Source organism: Oxyura jamaicensis, chromosome 18 (genome assembly GCF_011077185.1).
Source record: "Oxyura jamaicensis isolate SHBP4307 breed ruddy duck chromosome 18, BPBGC_Ojam_1.0, whole genome shotgun sequence".
NCBI classification, from domain to species: Eukaryota; Metazoa; Chordata; class Aves; order Anseriformes; family Anatidae; genus Oxyura; species Oxyura jamaicensis.
The window spans coordinates 2770902-2790467 of record NC_048910.1 but is presented as its reverse complement, the minus strand read 5'-3'; the positions used below and the strand labels follow the sequence as shown (position 1 = coordinate 2790467).

The following is a 19566-nucleotide window of genomic DNA, read 5'->3' as shown; positions in this document are numbered from 1 at the left end:
CCTCTTGATTTTCCCACCACCTTCTTTCTTCTTCCCCTTCTTTTACTCTGAACCCGCAACCTGGTCAAATTATTTGATGTCCCCCAAAGGCTTTATCAGCAGAGGAGGCAGCGAGCAGCCGCCGAGCCCTGTGCACTGCCCATATCACCCTGTGGCCCTCCCATGCCAAAAAGTTCACCTGCACAGCCCAGCTGCCCCTGCTCGGTTTTGCTTGCTGCCAAGCAGGCCAGCAGGAGAGACCCGTCCAAGGGGGATCTTGCATTGTAGGCCCTAAAAAGGAAAAATATTCGGGGCCAGAAGAGCCCTCTTTCTTGCTGCTCCAGCTCTGAGCCCCCTCCCCATCACACGGCTGCTCCAGAGCAAGGCACAAAAGCTGGGCAGGTTTTTTTTTTGGCACGCAGGAAGGGAGGAAAGGCAGGGGGGACCAGGTGGCATCCATCCAAAATGGGCAAGCGTTTTGGTTTTGTATTTACGGGTATTTTGTCAAGCATAACTGCAGACTGCAACTCTACAAACAGTAATTAACCACAAGCTGTGGGCAATGCTAAAGTGCTTGCCCCCTAACCTGCCGGTACGCAGGAAACCTGAGCTGCTGCTAATAGGTTTGCGGCAGCTGAGTCCATTTCTGGCCCAAACCTATTTGATATGGCTCTCAGATAACTCTGTTGATTATTTTCCTGAGCACTCCCCCAGCGTTTCCTGTTGCGGGGGTCTTGTCTGTGAGCACAAACAAACAGCAAGGCAAGGGGGGCTGCTGAAATCGATACCCCATCCCATCCACAGGCGCTGGTGTCAACTAGAAATGCAGCTCTGAAGCAGAGCAATTAATTAGCTAAAATGCAAGGCAAGCTGACAGGCCTAATTAAGACAGGGAGTGACAGTGCCCTGGACTGTCCGCTCCATTTTCCCAGGGGGTCCGTCCCCTCCCCTGCAGCCAGGTGGGTGCACGTGGGGTGCTCCTGGTCCAGAGCTCATCCCTGCCGTGCACTGCAGCAGCAGCAATGTCCTCCCCCTGCTCCAGCCACCAGGGATTTTCCTCCCTCCTTCCACCAGTTACTTCTTGAGCCATGTCCCAGTGCAAGAGACTCCAGCGCCCTTTCTATAGAGTTCATCCCCCAGGTCATCCCTCTTTTATAACTGCCCAGGTTCCCGGTATATAGGGCCAGCGGATTTTGCTTTTGGTCATAGCTTGTAGCCCTGAGTACACAGGGAAGCTAATTCCTGGGCACCACAAGTGACACCGCTGGGCACAGGATCAGTCCCAGCAAGGGGATGCTTGGCAGCTCTTTCTGACAGTCAGCTATGTTGTCTGTGCTCTGCCTGCTTCATGCTTTCCCTCTGAATCATTTTATTTAAGGTTGCTCTTCAAGGGATTACTCGCCGGAGCTGACAGACAGACAGGTCTGGCTGTCTCTCCGCTTAGCGCTCTTTTTGTAAATGCTCTTGCTCTATAGCATGTGAGCCCGGGATTAAATGCAGAGAAAGAAACAATTCACTGTGACTTGGCCTGCGACGTCTTTTGAAAGTTAAGTTATGGCTGTTAAATGTTAACACCGCATAATGCCTGTCTTTATCGTATCTTTGCAATAAAGTGATGACATGGCTCTATTATGAGCTGCTCACACAGAAGCTCCCAAACCTACCGTATTGTAACACATTTAATCTCCTTTCCAACCGCCTGAGACTTTCACACCGGCTTTGTCTGCGGTGTTTCTGCGGGCCGGCTGAGCGCTCACACTAAGGCGAAGACGTTTTCCAGAGAAAAGATGAAATCGTCAAGTCCACCCCCGGCTGTGCGAGGCCTGGGAAATCTCACACTTTCCCTCGGCCGCCACAATGCCGGGCTTCCTCGCCTCCGCCAGGCTACCTGTCCTTTTCCCATCCTCAAGGACAGCTGCAAAGTTGCTTATCAGCCTGTAAATCAAGCAGTGGCAATAAAACGCTGGCATCCAGAGCAATAGCTTTTGTACTAATGTACTACTTTGCGATTGCTGTGCATAGCCAACATATTAATGACACGAATTCATTACAATAAATGAAGATACTGACTGGCCGGGGGCCAGAGTCGAATAAGGACAAAAAGAAAAAAAAGTTGTTTTTGCTCCTGCCAGTTGGCAAGTATGCTGTGAAGCTGAACGTGTTGGATCTGGAGTGCTTTTGGCAAGAGGTGGAAAGAAGTGGCGGCTAAATATAGGCGCCGTGGTGCCAGGCTACCTGGGGAGGGGAAGGGAGGCTGCTTCCTGTGCGATCGGTGTGTGGCCGTGACTTCCAGGGGAAATTGGAGGCAAACGGCTTCATCAACAGAGCGATGGCTCAGGCATCACCATGGTAAGAGTTTACTGAGGTAAGAAAAAAGGCTCACTGCTGCATGGGACATACTAAAATCAGAGGGTGGGGTGTCATCCACCCACGGACCTGTGGCTGCATCTCTTTTCCCTTCCCCTGTGGTTCCATCCCTCTCCGTCCTCTGGCCCAGCTGTGGCTCTGCTGCCCAGCGCGCTGCTCTTTTGATCTGCTTGTATCTATATTGATAGGGGACACGGAGATTATTGAACACCTGGGAAACTCTACTGCAAGAGATTTAAAATCATTGCGTGTCTAGTTTACCAAGGGGAGCTCAGCGCAATATGTACCAGCTGAAAGAAAAGTCTCTTAATGGCAAAGGACTGTTAAATTTAGTAATAAGAGCCAATGCCCGCTAATTAAAATTAGATATATTCAAATAAGAGGTAAGGCATGCATTTTTAAGAGTGAGGAAAATTAACCAGTGGAACAAGAGAGCTGATGGAATCTGTTGCTTGCAAACAAAATCTTCCTAATTCTGGGAGTGAAATTATGATCAGCCACGTACTATTAGGTTAAGAGTTGAGTAATGTTTTATGTTTTAATGGACATGTTTTATGACCCATGTTCTAGCAGGGTCATATGGGATGGCATAACTGTCTGCATGAGCGCTCTGCAGGCAGCTGAATGTGCGGGATCCAGCCTGGGTCCATCTGTGTACAGAGCATCAGCCCTGACCACATCTCAGTAGCAGTGTAGGAGAGATTCTGGCTTGGGAATGCATGGTTTGGGCTTGGGGCTGGACAGAATAAGCATGGTTTCTGCCTCTCCCTGCTAAGCAGGCTTGCCATTCATTGAAGGGAAGGGATGCCCATGCAGGCTTACGTATTCCTTACAAACCACGCACATTGCAAAGTTCTTCTGCACCTGTGCAGCTTTTACTGTGACTGTGGATGGAAGTCAAACTCCTCAACTGTTTTTGTTAGGAAACACCTTTTCTACCAGCTTCTCTTCATGGATTCCTTTCTTTTGCCAAGAGGAACAGAAATAAAACTGTCTGTGCTCAGGGAGATGTTGAACTGTTCCCTGACAGAGCACTGCTGGGACAGTGTCACCTGCGTGCCCAGGCACCCAGTCCCTGAAATGCTGCGAGGCGAGAGCAGCAGGAAACAGAAAGTTTCTGTTCAAACCAAGGCAGCAACCGAAGGCCTTCCCCGCACAAAAAATCCAGCAGGCATTCACGCTTCAGAGGGTCTTCACAGTTTCCTACGAATTTAGTGGCAAATTCATCTAGAATGAAAGTTGATTAAAGTCCCTGGATAATTACTCGTTTAGCTGCAGAGCGTGTGCTCAAGGAGAGGCGTTGCAAAGCTTTCTAAAGCCTGGAAAGCCCAGTGCCGCAGCCGGAGCTGCCAAGTGAACGGATGTGCCAAGTGGAGCACTGTAATGATATCAGTAACAGTAATTATAGAGAGGGGGAAGCAAACACTTACCCCATACAACTGCAAATCTGCTACAGCCTTGTGCAAGGGTATATCTGTGCGGTGCCCGCAGTGGGAGCTTGGCTGGGGCTGAATGTGCAAGTGGACCCTTTCTGAGGCTCCTGTGTTGAAGTTTTCCCTTGCTGCCTCCATCACCTCCTGGCTCTGTAGCCAGGGGCTCCCTGGCAGTGCTGCGCACTGGGCACGGCTCTGCTGCAGGCGTTGGGGTCCCAGCACTCTGAGTCAGCTCATTGTCTGTCCCCAGCTGCTTGGGAAAAAACCTAGTGAGCACTCAGATCCTAAAAGTTTGGTTCAGATAAGGGTTTGTCTGAGGAGCAATGCCCAGGCTGACTGATGCTCATGCATCTGCTACGGTTCAGCACATGGGCTCCCAAAGTGCTGGGCAAAACAACACAACCTGGCTGCTGGTGCACCCTTCAAATAAAAAATAAATAATTATAAATAAAAATAAAAATAATAAAAATAGAAATAGAAACAGAGCACAAGGCAACCATCTCAGAGGAAGAACTGCCCTGGTAGTGTGGGATTGGAGGGGTGGAGTAATTGTCCCAGGCACCATGTCATTATCTCCAATCTGGGCCATCACAAGTAGCAGGGTCATTTCTCTCCTATTAGAGTGGAGCCCAGGGATGCAAGGGACTAAGCCCTGCATTAGGCCATGCTGCAGAGCTCAGAGAGGGGCTGACCCTATTAGCGTACAAATTGCAGGTTTTCAGAAGCTGTCTTCTGAAAGTCCCCTCAATATGCTGTTTTCCTCAACTCTTGCTAGGAAGCTAAAAATTTTAATCTAATTGTGACCTGACATGCTTGTTTGTATTATCTGAGTTCGTATGCAAGTTTTCTCACTCCTTAAGTTGATTTTGACATTGCGTGCTGAGCAGAGTGCTGCTACTTCAGTTCTTTCTCCCTCTTCTCTCCTGCCCTCTGCCAAGCTCAGCCTCTCTCTCTGACCTATGAGGTCTGTAACACCATGCCCAATGCACTGGGATATAAACGTGGCTGAAGTAAACAGCAGATGAAGATTCTGGTTATGGAAAAGGTACCAAAAGTTACCTGCTTAGAAGTTACCTGTTTAGATAATTGGGTTGATTAGGTAATTTAACTCGATTCATGGCCCATTATTTTAAGAATAGCTCCTGTTATAGGGGCCAAAGTGTCTTTTACCTGTGCTACTAAAGTGATGCAGTCTTAAAAATGCCTGGCATGAAAGAAGAGAGTATATAAGTGATGATCTGGGAACCCAGGGTTGAAGTGCCTATCCTGAAAAGTAGCGGTCTTCCCCCCCCAAACAAAACAGTGGACAGGATGAGATTTGCACCACCCGCCTTCAGAACTGAAAAAGTAGGGTGCAATAATTCTTTCTGGAGAGGTTCAGCTCCCTTCCTTGCCTCTAGGAAGCTAAGAGAAGTAGCTAGGTAAGCAATGCATTTGCTTGTGAGCCCCCCCCCCCATGCCATGAAGGGGCCGCAGTACAGACTGCAGGGCGCTCACTGCAAAAGGAAGGTGAGCTCCCAGGTGAGCACAGCCTTTGCTTGGCTGCTCGCTTGGTTCCATTACTTCTTGGGGAGCGACCTCACAGTGTGGGTGGAAGCTGATTTAACGGGGAAGAGGGAAAATCCAGCTGTTCTGGGCAGAGGAGCTCTTGCTATCAATGGAGCTGTGGTGACTGAACTCTGCTAATGACTGGGTTTGCTTTCCAGGCCCGCTGGAGGCTTCTCAGTGAGGCTTCTGTGCTTCCATGGGAGCCAGTCCCCGGCCTCCCGCAGCACGAAGGCTGCTTCCCCTGGTGTAATGAGTGTTTACCCGGGGGTGCTGATACTGGCTGGGTCTGTCACTGCAGGATCAAAACCAGAACTGCGCAGCCCCTGATAAAAAGGCCAGATGTGCCACTTTAATTAATGCAATTTGCTAAACATTTGAACAATTAAGTGCAATGTGATAGCGCTGTAATCTTTGGGGCTAGGAAGCGCCGTCCCCAAGGCTTCCCCAGCTGTTCCAGCTTTCCTTTCTACTCTGTCATTTTTATAAATTTAGAAACTTAAAGGATTTGCTAGGGAGCCACAATATCAAATAAAGGGGACTGAAGATGTGCTGGTGAACACATCAGGAGTGAGAGGGACTGTGCATCCGCAGGTGGTTTGGATAAGGATCTGTTACATGATGGGTCACAGCCCAAACACACCCCGAGGCACACGCACACCTACAGCCTGATACAAATAAGCCTCCCGTGAACACCAACAGACACAAACAAATGTATGTGGAGGAGCTGGGGCCATGAAGCCCCGAACAGCACAAACAAACATCCCACAGCGTGTTCCCACACCCTCTAACACAAAGCAGGCATCAATACCAGGCTGGGCACACTCCCTCATGCCTTCCTCTCCCCAGCCCACGCACATGCTCATCCCTTGCATTTGCACATCACAGTAGCCTGGAGCCCCAAATCAGGTCTTCCTTGATCAGTCTCTGCTCTTGGTCTACCTCACCCCATCCCTTTGCCATCGAGACTGGTGCTTTTGGGCTCTTTTGCCTTCAGTTCTTTGCTCAGTGCAGTTGCTCACTGCTGGACTCTCTCCTCTTTTGCTCACTCCAAAGCCAAGCTCACAAATGCCTCCCATTCTGGACTGATTTCATCATATTGGGTCATCACAACCCTGTTCACAAGCTGTGACAGTGAAAGAACAAATTTATGTTCCTTGTTACTCCTGTTCAGCTCATGCAAGAAACAGAAAGCTCCAAAGTTTCTCTTTTAGGTAAAAATCCTCTGGGATTTTCCCACTTAAAAACCAGAGGAAGTAAAAAAGAAACACAATAATGATGGAGAAATGAAGAAGTTTCTTTAAAAGCCCACAGGTTTCAGGGAAAGTGATGGGAAATTAAAGTTGTATGATAAATAGACTAATTTCCCTAACTGACAACCCAGACAGCTTGATATATATAAAAAAAATCATGTTTGGGTTTCTTGTTTTATTTTGTACCCCCACTATGTGTACGTGCGTACTCATTCTTTCCAAAGCGAAGATGGTGCTTTTATATAGTATTGCATGCAAGTATCTCTACCATCCATTAACAAAACTGTCTGGAAAATGGAAAATGCAATTATCCAAATGTTTTGAACAAATTCTGGGTTTTTCATGTTTACATGAGCCCAGTTTTCCACCTCTCCCTGAGTGCCCTCACCATCTATTATCAAAGAGGTTTGCTCCATCCGGGGGGGGGGATTCTTCTACATCAGCAAAATGAGCACTGGCAGGTCCATGTCCCACCTCTGCCACCACAGGAGCAGGAAGGTTAAAACAGATTTAGATGACATTCCTATGGCATGTCTTTTTCATCTCCCTTCCCATAAAAAAGCAAAATCTGGTCAGCTAAAAAGTTCTGCAAATCCATGCTGAAGGAACTTCACAAACATATATTGGTTACAGATCCCTTTCCTTATGTCTGCACATGTTTCTGCTCTCAAGCCATACGGCCTTTTCCAGATATGTGCTTTCTGTGCAACAGAACTCAGTTTTTCAGTTCAAAGTGGGATCTGATTCCAAACTTCCATCAGCCCAGCTAAAGAAGACCCACTCCACAAACCCAGAGGTCCTAAATAAAATGTAATATTTTGCTTGTCCAGAACTACTTCCTTTCCACAGGAAACTGAAAAAATAAATGTTGCTTTCTATAGGATAAGTACCTCATTTCACTGACTCCGGCATAATGCTAGCACTACCTCAGGCCATACTGGAGGTGTAGAAGAGGAGTCTTGTCCACCCTTACAAAAAGATCATTCATTCAGAATCAAGCCCGGCTCTGAAGCAAGCAAGCCATGAATCTGTGTAACTTATTTCGACAAATGACTACACATGTATTTTTGTTTATTTTCCTCCTCTTTTTACTGAATATGTAAGCTGAAGGCAATTAAAAAACATCACAAGGAAGACAAGAGGGAGCATTGCCCTCTTCTAGCCCACTCAGAGAGGGGAAGGTTCTTGCTAACTTAAATGAGTTTGACAACCTTTAAATATAAACAGCTGATCTGAACTGCTGAGAAGTTTTTTTTTTTTAAAAAAAAAAAAGAAGAAGAAAAGAAGTTTCTGAGAAGGTTGGCAATGGAATGTCAGCCCTGTCACCATTTCTAGTGCAGTCCAAGTGAAAAGGACGAAGGGATGTAATTAGGTCTTGGGAACAGACGAGGGCTGGGCAGGAAGAGCTGGAGCAGCACCAAGAACACTTCATGAAAAGTGATGCAAAAATCAAAAAGGCTGCAGCTGTCACTGACCTGCTGGCTACGATCACTGCGGTGCTGGGAGAGTGAAGTGCTGGGAAGAGGGTGGAGGTGAGGTGGAGAAGCTGCCCCGTGACTGTGCCTTGCCCATGAAGAAGAGCCATCGCACCCCACCGAGGGAATTAAAGCATGAGAAGTTGATCGACTTGGGGCACATGCGAGGGGTCAGGGAGGTGTGAAGGTTATGGATCCCTTAGGCAAGTCCTGCTTGAAGTCAAAGGCCTTGGGGGCAGCCCCAGATCAGCGGTAAGGAACCACCCAAGTCAATGAGGACTTCTTAATCATGTGGTTCTCCTGGGTGCCTTTTGCTGTACGCTCACAAGCCATGCTTTAGGACCGGCCATCCAAGCCGTGACTGGTCAGTGGGGTATATGATCTATAGTTCCCCACTGGTTTCCCTCCCATGAAGCTGGGTGGTTGTGGTGGGAACCCATGGCATGTCCCATGAGCAGCAGCTCCTGCTCTTGCCAGGACCAGGCCTGGGGGAGCAGCCCCAGTGCAGGGCACAGTAACTACACATGGGGCGAGGCGGCACCCACCTGCGGGGCTGGGAACCTCTCCTCCAGCAGTAGCATCTGGTTGGTGGCATCTGGTCCTTGGCTGGCTCCTGGGCCCTCTGGTGTCCATTCTGTGGCCTTGTTCCAGCCTATTTCCAGAAGTAGGTATGATTCCATTGCTTTGATCCTTTGGAGTATTTCTACCTGTATGTGTGTCCCTGTCCCATGCACGAATGCATGAAACGGGTACAAAAGCCTCTGCATTAGGTGCAGCCAGATTCTGGGGCAGGTAAGCCTGTACTGTAGCTCTATAACTGCTCACAGAGGAGCTTATAGGGGTGAAAACAGCTCCAAGAATGTCCTTGAGTTCTGAGTGGTACATTGGAAGATGGGATTTGTGATGAATGACCCGATAAATCAAATGGATGACAGCTGTCACCTTATTACAAACATATTTCAGGTCTTAGAGTTTCCCCAGTTCAGAGGGGACCATCCAGCTTGACTAGCATCTTCAGGGTTCAAAGGCTGGGAGTTATTTGGCATGGTCCGCTCACCGAGCAGCTAAGAGAATTGTTGCATGCTCAGGCTTGAGACATTAAAACAGAAACATCTGTATTATTTTTTTATTATTATTCTGGAGCAAAACAGCAGAACAGAGGGGAAATGAGTTCCCAAACCATGAGGCAGCAGCATCCATCTCCACGTTAAGAGTTGTGCTGGCTGCAGGGGGGTGACCGTGAATGTTGGGGCCCCTTTCCCAGCCCCCAGGACAGCTCCAGAAGCCCTGGGCCTGGTGGGCTGGGGGCCCTCCTGGAAGAGAAGGGCAGGTAGGCCTGTCCAGCTATGGGGTGGAAGTGCCCTCAGCCATCCTGTTGGATTGAGTTTTTGGGAAGCCCTGGCTGGAAGAGAGACCTGCTTCCAGCCCCATAGCAGGCACCTCTGTACGTGCCAAGGAGCAGGGCTGGGACTGCAAAAAGGGCTCTGTGGAGCCAGCCAGGGCTAAGAAGAGTCTCCAGGGTGCCACGTCAGACTTAGGCATCTAAATTCCTCTAAGGCACCTCAGTCTTCTTTTGCACGAGGCTTTAAGCATCTTTAGAAATAGGAGGTAAGCTCCCATGTCACTCACTTGCACTCCAAGGCCCTTTTAGAGCAGAGTGATGGTGTTGTTGGCAGAAAGGATGCTCCCCTACCTCTGAAGGTAAGAATGTACATGTGTGCGTGCAGTTTTGCTGCTTAACACAGAGCAAAACTCCCAAGCTGACTTTGAAAGTCTGAATCCATGAATCCCTTCCTAGACCACCACACTAGTTTCAGGGAAATACTACCTTTCAAGTCGGGTAGGAAATTAAAAGAAATTAATATGCTACTCAGCAAGATTAATTAATTAGCTAATGTGCATACATCACTTAGGAACGGTAAAGCTCTAGATAACTTTTTATGGCTGAGGAAATATGGTCTAAAGTGGTTCGATTCCAGCCCAGTAAAACTAACATCGATTAGGGAAGCTGATTTGGAGAGAAAGGTGCAGACAGGGGAGCAGTGCCAGCGGCTACCTGGTAATCACGAGATGGAACAGAAACGCTGCCGTCTCCAGCATGAAGGACTTGAGGTTACAAGATCATAAAACACGGGAGTACATAAAGTTTCTGAGTTCTGAAGGCATGCCTTAAAAGTTAATATCATGCAATATCAGAGCCATAACAACAAGTCACCTAGAGCCATTTATTATTCATTGAGTCACCCTCACTGCACATATACCCAAAGTCCTTTAATGTCTCAGGTCCGATCCTCTTATCTAAAGAAGATTTACGGGAATATTATTGCATCTTAAGGAAATGCCAATCAATTATTTTAACATTAATTTCTGCCACTTTAATAACTCTCCCAAGGCACAGACAGACCATATTTAACAGTGGAGCTGTTAAGCTGCAAGAGATGTCATTTCCTCCTTCATAATTGGACATTGTGTCAGTCGTGCTGTCGATAACGGCTGTATAATACAATTATATGTTAAATTGCCATGTATTTCTTGTTATAGCCCTCTGTTATGCCTCTAAACATCCTCTGGAAATGTTTTTACATGCTCTTTTGTACAGAGGACTGGCTTGACATGAAATTCATTGTGTTTCAATTTTAAATACAGGGAATTAGGCACTAACATTCCCCTGAAGTATGACGGAAGCTGGGTGCTTCATTGTTCTGAGCTCTCAAAAAATCAGTCCTCCCCTTCAAAATGAGTAGGTAGCTCTCAATGCTTTTAAATTACTGCTGGCTGTTTGTCTCCCTGTTCTTCAGAGCTGATTGGTTTCTTTCTCCCTTCCCCCCCCCCCCCCCCCCCCCCCCCCTTTTTTTTTTCCAAGCAAAGCAATACATTATACTAAAAACCTGAAAGGAATCACCCTTAGGTGACTTTGAAAAATCCAACCCTAAATATATCACCGTGACTCTGTTAGGAGGCACCTTGTGTCTCTGAGACATACTTCACCGTTTGACTCAGAGCACTGCCCATCCATCTCCACACTGATCTCAGGCATCAGCGGAACAGCTTTTTCCCTAACGAGAGCTGCCTCCTCCAGCACCCCTCTGCAGCAGGACTTTTCCTTGTCACTCATTAACAAATTAATCCTCTTCTCCTGGACTGCTGGATTTCATTCCTGGCATGGCTGACCAGATGTAAAGTGACAAGTGGAGTGAATGGTGGTACCCCCCCCCCCCCCCCCCCCACCCCGTCCTCCTAACGTATTAGGTGCCTTTCAGTGGAAATGCTCTGTAGAGCAAAGGAAACCTCTCTACCAGCTCTGTAACATGGATCTGATTTGACAAGAAGATGTCATTGCATCACTGGGGGGGGAGATGGGGTGACCATCAGTGGTGGACACCCTCTGTCCTCCTCACGCACCTCGTCCATGCTCTGCTGCTCTTTGTGCTTATCTTGACACTCTGACTGTGATTTTTGCTGAAATTTAAGGCCATGGTTTCTCTCCTCCATGGACAGAAGGTATAGATGATTTGCTACATCTTGACCAAAAGCCTTTCTTTACTTTAGGAGTGTATTATATGCTTCTTCTTGTCCAGAATGAACAGCTACAGGACCTTCAGCCATTCTTGCAGGTGAGGATTCCTGGGCCTCTTATCACATTTACTTTGAACTATCACTCTTGCCCCAAACCATCTGTTTGAAATGAAGCATCCCTCACCAGACAGCCTGACTGCAGGCACAACTTCTTCGAGGAAGGGACGCAACATTCAGCACAGATGGGAGCTCAACATTTAGCAGAAATGGGATTGCCAGGTCCAGTGATCATGCTTGTGCCCCATGAATTTCCCAAGTGGAAGGCAGCTAGCAAACAGCACACAAACCTGTAGTGGTTCACGCCAGGGGACGGGTGGGATTCTTGTCCAGGTCAAGCCTTGCAAAACAAGGGGAAAATGCAATCAAAGCTCAGTGTAATGCTTCATTCAAACTGTGCAGCCGGCTGCATTTTATTGATATGTAAAATGACTGCAGGAAATCAACTTAGCAGCTGTTTGCACGATTGTAGATAAGATGCCACTGCCTCTGAGCGAAAACGAAAGGTGGTTTTCCTGTGAGGCATATCGAGTGAGCGAAGTTGTGAGACCAGGCACAAAGAGAGGGAGAGAAATGCCTGCCTTTGGAAGCTGCAGTACGCCTTGGGCTGGATGCGTTGGGCTGTGTAAAGCTGTGCAGCTCCATTAACTTCAAAAAAGGAGCGGGCTGGTTTACCAGAGCTCTGCGACTGAGCTGGAGGAACTTCAGGGAGCAGGAGCTGCAGACAGAGTGAGCGTGGTCTGCTTCTCTAGCTAAGGTTTTGCAGAAGTCATTTCAGCCAGAGAGGAATTGAAGGTGGGCACTGAGGTCTTTCAAGTTAAAAGCTTACGGAGCACAGAGCCGGCAGTGTTTGCTTTCTGCATCTGGGATTTGGCTCCACGGCATTTTCATGTCCTATCTACGCAGTCTGGCAGCACGGCAAAGGGAGGAACACGCTGCTGCTCTTCAAAGGGTTTTCTTCTGCTTGATTCAGTACTTTCAGAGTGTTGGTTGCAGTGAATCTCCATAGGCACCGTCTGCAATGTGAGAGTTTGATATTCAAAGGAGAAAGGGTGCTGCCTTTCTTGGCCTTAATGGCATGGAAAGCACAGGGCAGAGCCCTGGGACAGTGAGGGTGGAGAGGGCGGTAAATAGGTTCTGGGTGTTCCTCACGAATTGTTTCTCTAGCCAATCATTCAATATTTTTAAGGAGAAAAAAAATAAAAATCAGAAAGAGAAAAAAAAAATCAATCTTAGGAGAAATGAGTTGCTATTTTTATTATAAAAATTTGGAATTTCAGATCCTTGATGAAATTTACAAAAATGTGAGATACCTTCAACCAGCTCTTATAATAGAAAGAACAGTAAAATCACTTCTAAAATAGATGCAGATGGTATCTTGTAGCTAAAGTGACTGCTCATTTCAGGTCCAAAAACGATTTGGAATTTTCTGCATTTTTCTGGATATAGGCTCTTGTCTTCAAATCCCACTTTAAATGTTGAGCTGAAAGGACTCCCAGGGCGACCAAACCAAATGTCCTTCTCAGAGAAATAAGAGCTGAATTCTCCTTCTGCCAAGCCCCAAGTCTCTGCTAAAATGAGAGTATCAGCTGAAATATCAAACCATTCAAAGCTTGCCAAACCATTGGAATTTTTGCCATTTCCCTAATTTTCAGTGAATTTTGGTGTCCACGGATTCCCGGACAGCAAGGTACAGTCCCAAAGCCGTCTAGCTTTGTTGTGAAAGGTGTTCCACTCCTGAAGCAAATCCTGCTGTGCTCCATGAATAATACATTTGCTACTAGCCCAAGTTATCCTGTCTTTATCTGTTTAGTCCTGGGAGGCTGACAAAGCTTGTGGTATTCTTGAAGACTTTTTTTTCAATTCCATTTTCATATCTGCTTTACTTCTTGGCCATCTTTGGCATGAAAATCTGAAAAAGGAAGACATCCTTTTAGGAAAACAAAACACAACACAACACAGCACTCTAGCAAGTAAACAAAATAAATCAGGAGAACCAGCTTCAATGTGTCAAGCAACATCAAAAATAATTGGTCTTGGCAGCTGGATGAAATGCTAAGTCCCAGACACGCCACTCACCCTCACAAGGTATGGCTGATTAAGCAAACCCGTGCCTTTTTGCACGAAATCAGACCGGTCAGCAGCCTGCAGCATCTTCTCGAACAAACAAGCCTAGTGGCTCTCACCGTGGGCTCTTGGGTGGGCCTCAGCCATGGCGGTGTGATGAGAGGCTGTAAGCTGGGTTTTCAGATGAAAGAGGTCTACCTCGCACTTCCAAGAAAACCCCAATTTGTGGTGATGCCCAGGGCATGAAAGGTTCAGCACAGGTCCTGGGTGTGCTCTCCTTGGCAGCTAGGGCTGAGGCAGGCTGTACACAGAGCAGTGGAGGAGGATCTGGAGGAGTAAATCTGGGAAATAATGGCTTTTCCCTGGAACAGTCCAAAGAACAAACAGTCCTTGTAACTCCTAACATTGAGAGTTGTCTCTATGCTCTCAGATGGACAGATGAACAGACAACTTTCTGCAAACATATTTGTTTGGTTTCCTCCCGCTGCTCCTGCAAGCCTCTATTTCTTTGGATGAGTCAATGTATTGTCTTAATGCCACATCTTGCACTAATAACATCTCCCTGCAGAGAATGTCAGAGTCCTTGGAGCCTTCTCTCCTTCCTCCTCCTTTGGGATGGTGCTCAGGTGGCAGGGCCGAGATCCTCTCTTCATTGATGTAATCAAGATGCAGCACCCTCACTGACACTGCAACACCTGAGATGATTATTCACATTTGTGTGATGTTATTAACTTATCCCTCTGGCCAGAAATGCTCTGGAGAGCTGCGTGCAGAGCTGGGTTTTGGTGAATAACCATGGCTGGACTGTATGCTCAGCAGCTTATCTGCCAGCCCAACACCCCCATCAGAGGCCAGCTCATTAATTATCCTACAAACATTGGGAAGTGTCTTTCCCATTTAAAGAGCAGACAGTTTCTGCAAACGGTCACAACACAGCCATGCTTGCACCTATTTAATCAAAGTAGGCCTTGACTCCCACCAGCTGATCTAACCCATCCCGGGTGGGATCTCAGACAGCTGGGTGAGGTGGGCATGCATGGAGGGGAGATACCCAGCACAGTCAGCACAGCACGGCAAAGAAAACTGAGACCCTGCTAAGCCAAACCTCACTGCCAGGGGTGCCCTGTTTCACCCATTGCATCGACCTGGGCCGAGTCATCCTGTGCTTTTGCTGGTGTGAGAGCAGAATACGGCCCAGCTGGAGCTGGGCCTGCCCTGCCACTGACCTTGATGTGGGATTTCTCTTGTGCCTGGGGAGACATTCACATGTAGGAAACAGCAGTGAATTTCTTCATCCTTTAACCAAATTAGTGTCAAAGAAATTGGGTTTTGGGAGCCCCCTCCAAGGGTTTGCTAACCCCCTGCATCTCTCCCTTAGTTTGAAATATCAAGGGCAGAAACAGGAGATCTGAAGGAACAGAAAATGTTAACTACTTGCCTTTTCACTTAGTTTTTTCTTTTTTCCCCCCAAAGACAGTGTCTGGTACAACTTCAATTCTGCTTCACTTTTCTCTTTAGCTGGGGAAGGGACAGATGTCCTTGGAAGGAATAAACGGGAAGGGCCAGGCCTGCCTCTGCTGTTAACCAGCATGGTTCCCTGGGAGTCAACAGCTTGAAACCCTGCCCCGTGTCTCCACAACAAACCTTCAGGCAGAGGAAGCAGCCTCCAGCACCCTCTGAGCCCCTCCAACCAGCCTGGCTGCAGCCCAGCAGGAGAAGCCAAGGGATTTTGCTGTGACAATTTGGTTCATCTTCCCTGGGGCCATGGGAAAGTGTTGTCCCCTTGGGGCCAAGGAGGAGTGGAGAGACCGGGAGAGTCCATTATTCAGCCTCAGCCTTTGCTTTGTTCATGATCCAGAACCCAACAAGGGTTTCCCCTTGGCTGCCCCACAGCAGTGCTGTCCGTACAGACTGCAGAGCGCTGGGACCTTCCTCTGCGCAGCCCGTGTGAGGAGACATCCATCAGACAGCCAGGATGAGGAGACATCCATCAGACAGCCAGGCTGGCAGCTCAGCTTTACAGCCCGGCACCATTCAGACCTGGGCCGGGAAGTACCAGATATGTAGGGTTCAACAAATACTGGCTTTATGCCTCAAAAGTGGTTGTGGTTCACAAAATTAGGAATGGTTTCCATTGAATCTGGGGCAGGCTGATGGGCTTGGCATGGATTTAACTCTCTGAGCCATTTCAAGCAGCAACAGTTTTGGATCTTTCTCCTTCCAGCTGCATCTGGAGGCGTTGGTTGAGCCCTGGTGTGCCAGGTACCATCTAATAAACATGGAGAATTGGATCCTGCATTGATGTGTGTGCAATCTAAGCTGAGAATATGTAAATTTGAGGGGACTTGAAGGCTCACTGACAGTGCTGGGGGTATAAGCCGTGTCTCACGATAGCCTATGTCCAGCCGTCCCTGTGGTGCTGCCTCTCCCATTCCTGACAGCCAACCAAACCGACTGGCCTCCAAAAACACAAACAAGAATCTGCAGAAACTGGAAACCTAGTATGTCCTCATATTAATTTGGTCTGTAATGTCAACAGCAACCTCCCCCAAAACCTAAATGCCCAGGAAACACACAGCAACACCCTGATACCTGCAGATGTGACCCAGCTCAGAGAAGCATCTGAAAGCAAACATCTCTGGGCTTGACTCTTGCAAAATTTTGACATATTTGAACGATGGAGACCCCATTTTGCTTACATGTGGTGACAAAGTGTGTGAGCATCAGCCGTGTCCATGGTGTGGACATGCATGTTTCCTGCACTGCACAGTGACCATGCTGCACATCTGCAAACCTCATTCGGCATTGCAAAGCAGTCACCTAGTAGGGATCTTGAGAAGCAAAGTTACCGCGTCTGTGCCTGCTATTAATGTTTAGGAGGTAATCTGCCTACCACCATAAATGCTAACTGCTCTGGCATGCCCTTGACAGGTATAATTGTCTGTAGTCCTGTAAAAAATAATAGCCATCTGGCAGAAAGTACTGATGCTGTGAGGAGAAAAAGAAGATGGGCACCAGCAAGAGACCAAAGCAAATCTCCCAGAACAGGTTACCTTGGGGCTGTTTGATTGCCTGGCAATCTGTTTGTGTCCCTCTTTTTGGCTGTTTTCAAAGTCATGGGAGGAGCATCTCTCAGTTTTAGCCTCACAGCCAGCACAAGCCCCGTCTGAATTTATTACAGACAAAGAAGCAGAAATATTTCTTCTTCACTGGAACTGACAAACATGAAAAAAGAGCTAGCCTGTTGGAGATCAGACTCATGGGTTTCATAAGAAACCTTTCTCAGTTTCTGCAAAAAGTGTATTGCCCTGTTAATGATACACTGTATATCATCTGGCACTTGCAAGGAAAGACTTGCCTGCTCCTCAGCATTTCTGGCTCTCCTCATCATTACAGCCCTTGTAAAAAATGGCATGTTAAGTGCAAAGACCAACAGTCCTGGAAAGGAAACGATGGCCATTATTCACAGAACCAGAGCCCAACAGCAGCCGGATGCAAGCTTCTCCCAGGTCATCTCTCAGCTCCAGACTTGATCCAGAAGAGCTTTTTCTTGGGGCTAAGACAGTACCCAGTTCAGACAGGCTGTTTATTCACTAGTTTTTCTGATAAGACTGCTGAAAAAGCCCGTGGTGAGGGCAGGTTAGGGTAAAGCAGGAGCATTATCCAGCACGTGCCAGGCCAGGACTCACCCTGTGGCGCATGCTGACCAGTCAACAGTTGGCAGCATACTGGAGTAAAGGGCTCAGCATCACCCACAATGAACACCAGCGTTTGCTGCTACCTGTGGAGGGAAGACAGAGGGCAGGGAAGAAGGGAAATCCCCTGCAAATGCTGTTCCCAGGCTCTGACAGAAACCAGCAGCAAACACTTCACATCCAAATTCCATGACCCAAGATACCCAAACAAGTTCAAACCATCTTCCAAAAGTCATTCACCCTTCTGACCGCTTTCCTGAACTCCGCTAAGTGGCCAGATCATCGCTGTAACAGCGGAGCAAAATCTGTCCCCAGCCTGTGGGAAAAGAGATGTGAACTTTCATCTACATGAAGAGGTGCTTCCACAGGCTGGCCTGATCCTTGCTGGTGGCTTTGCCTTTGCAGCTTTAAAGAAGTTCTGAGTTCACCCACTGATAGTGTGTGGGCATCATTTCATCTCCTGGTACATTTTTGAGGAAAAGGCCCACTCTCAGAAATCTCCCCGTGACTTTGTTAATTCTCTCCAGGAAATAAAGGAGCATGGTCTCTGTTACAGTGAAGACTCCTGAGCTTGACTTGACCGCAGTTAATGATAACAACGACCAGAACAACGCCGAAGAATTTAGGGAGGAAAAGGGCATGTTTCACTCCTTCTCTTGGAAAAGTTGATCTTGTCTTTAACCTCTGGATGAGTGTACATGAGCTGCAGATCCAAGCCATCTGCTGCAAGACAGCTGCATTCATATGGCTGAGCCGTCCACAGCCTTTAAACAAAGCCACACTGAAGAGATGGTGCTACACCCCACAGCCTGCCGAATTTCTGCTCTGGTGGAGGTGAAACCCAAAATCTCTCTGGAGTGAACCCATTTTTGGCAAACACACCACAGTCAGGGCCACGATGCCACCACAGTGGTGGGACATCCCTCACGAGATCTCTTACAAAACTATGACTATTTAATGGATGCCAACTCACTGCCAACTACTGGTGATCAGCTTGTAAATGACATCTGACTTAATTTTACATTTTTTTGGTCTATAGACCAGCTGCCCAGGCCTAAGATTGTCACATGAATCAGTAAAACAGCACAAAACCTTTCCAGCCTGCAGCTGAGAGGCGGTGGTACAGCTGATCTTGCACTGAAAGTCTCATAGGAGGATTTTGTCCAAAGGATTCATATTTAGCCCTTTGCTTGTCCCTAAACTGCTTTCTGTGACCCCACTTGAGAGACTGGAGAAGGACACCGGCACTGGCTTTTCAGATTTTAGTCTAATCCTCCTCCTGCTATGCATAAATCAGGAGTACCAACATTAAAGTCTACTCTTTCCACGAGCATTAAAACATTAGCAAAACTGCTATAACCACCAAGATTTATTTCAAACACTGGCTTCGGTCCTAGTAATAAGTAACTTCAAGCATGTCAATTGCTCCTCACCAAAGGACCGCAGCACCGTGTTTGCTGAGCTGGGAGGTAGCAGTGGATCAGAGAAGTGGAGCACAGTCCATGGTCTGGATTTTGGTAACTGTCTCTCAGAGATCCATCCCGAGCTCCCTGATGTGTTTTTTCATTACGTGAGAGCTACACCTGTCTGCCCCACCATCCTGAGATCCTGCTTTGAGCTTTGCCAAACTCCATCACTGAAAAGATTTGTTTTAAACATGCTGCTGTTCTCAGGCTGCTTTTGCTGGGTTTCTTCCCATCGATCCTCTCCCGTCTCAGGCTGCAGGCTCCGACCTTTCCTGTCCCTCCCATGCTGTCCCCACTGCTTCCTGCTGCCAGAGCGTCACTGGACAGGAGGCTTCATCCTGCTTTATTAGGTGGAGAGCAAAACGAGGAACTGCAGAGCCAAATGCATCAGTTAATTTAACTCTGTTAAAATCAATGCTGTTACCATGGCTTGATTCAGCCCATCAGCTTTATGGTGCAGAAGAAGTGGGCTATATCGAATGGCCATTATCTGCTGGCAGCGCTGCAGATGGGTTCTGCTGCGTGCCCGTCCTCCCACGCCGTGGGACCTGTGATTCCCACATTGCCACTCTTCCTCCCATTGAGGTCCACAGCCCAAACCCCATCTCCTTAATGAGGGCCCTTCCTCATCTGGTTGATGATCTGCTCCCACTAATTCCATCCAAAGCACCACACCTGCAATTCAGGCCATTTTGTGTACCAGTCCCCTTAGG

The 19566-nt window shown here is 47.7% G+C and overlaps 1 long non-coding RNA gene across 1 annotated transcript in view; it reads right to left on the bottom strand.

Annotated features, from left to right (window-relative positions):
• Positions 1-13586: 13586 nt before the first annotated feature.
• LOC118175951 overlaps positions 13587-19566 on the bottom strand; it is a 128557-nt gene continuing 122577 nt past the window's right edge. Inside the window, exon 3 of the long non-coding RNA XR_004755211.1 lies at positions 13587-14387. This is a non-coding gene — a long non-coding RNA (uncharacterized LOC118175951). The remainder of the gene's footprint in view (positions 14388-19566) is intronic.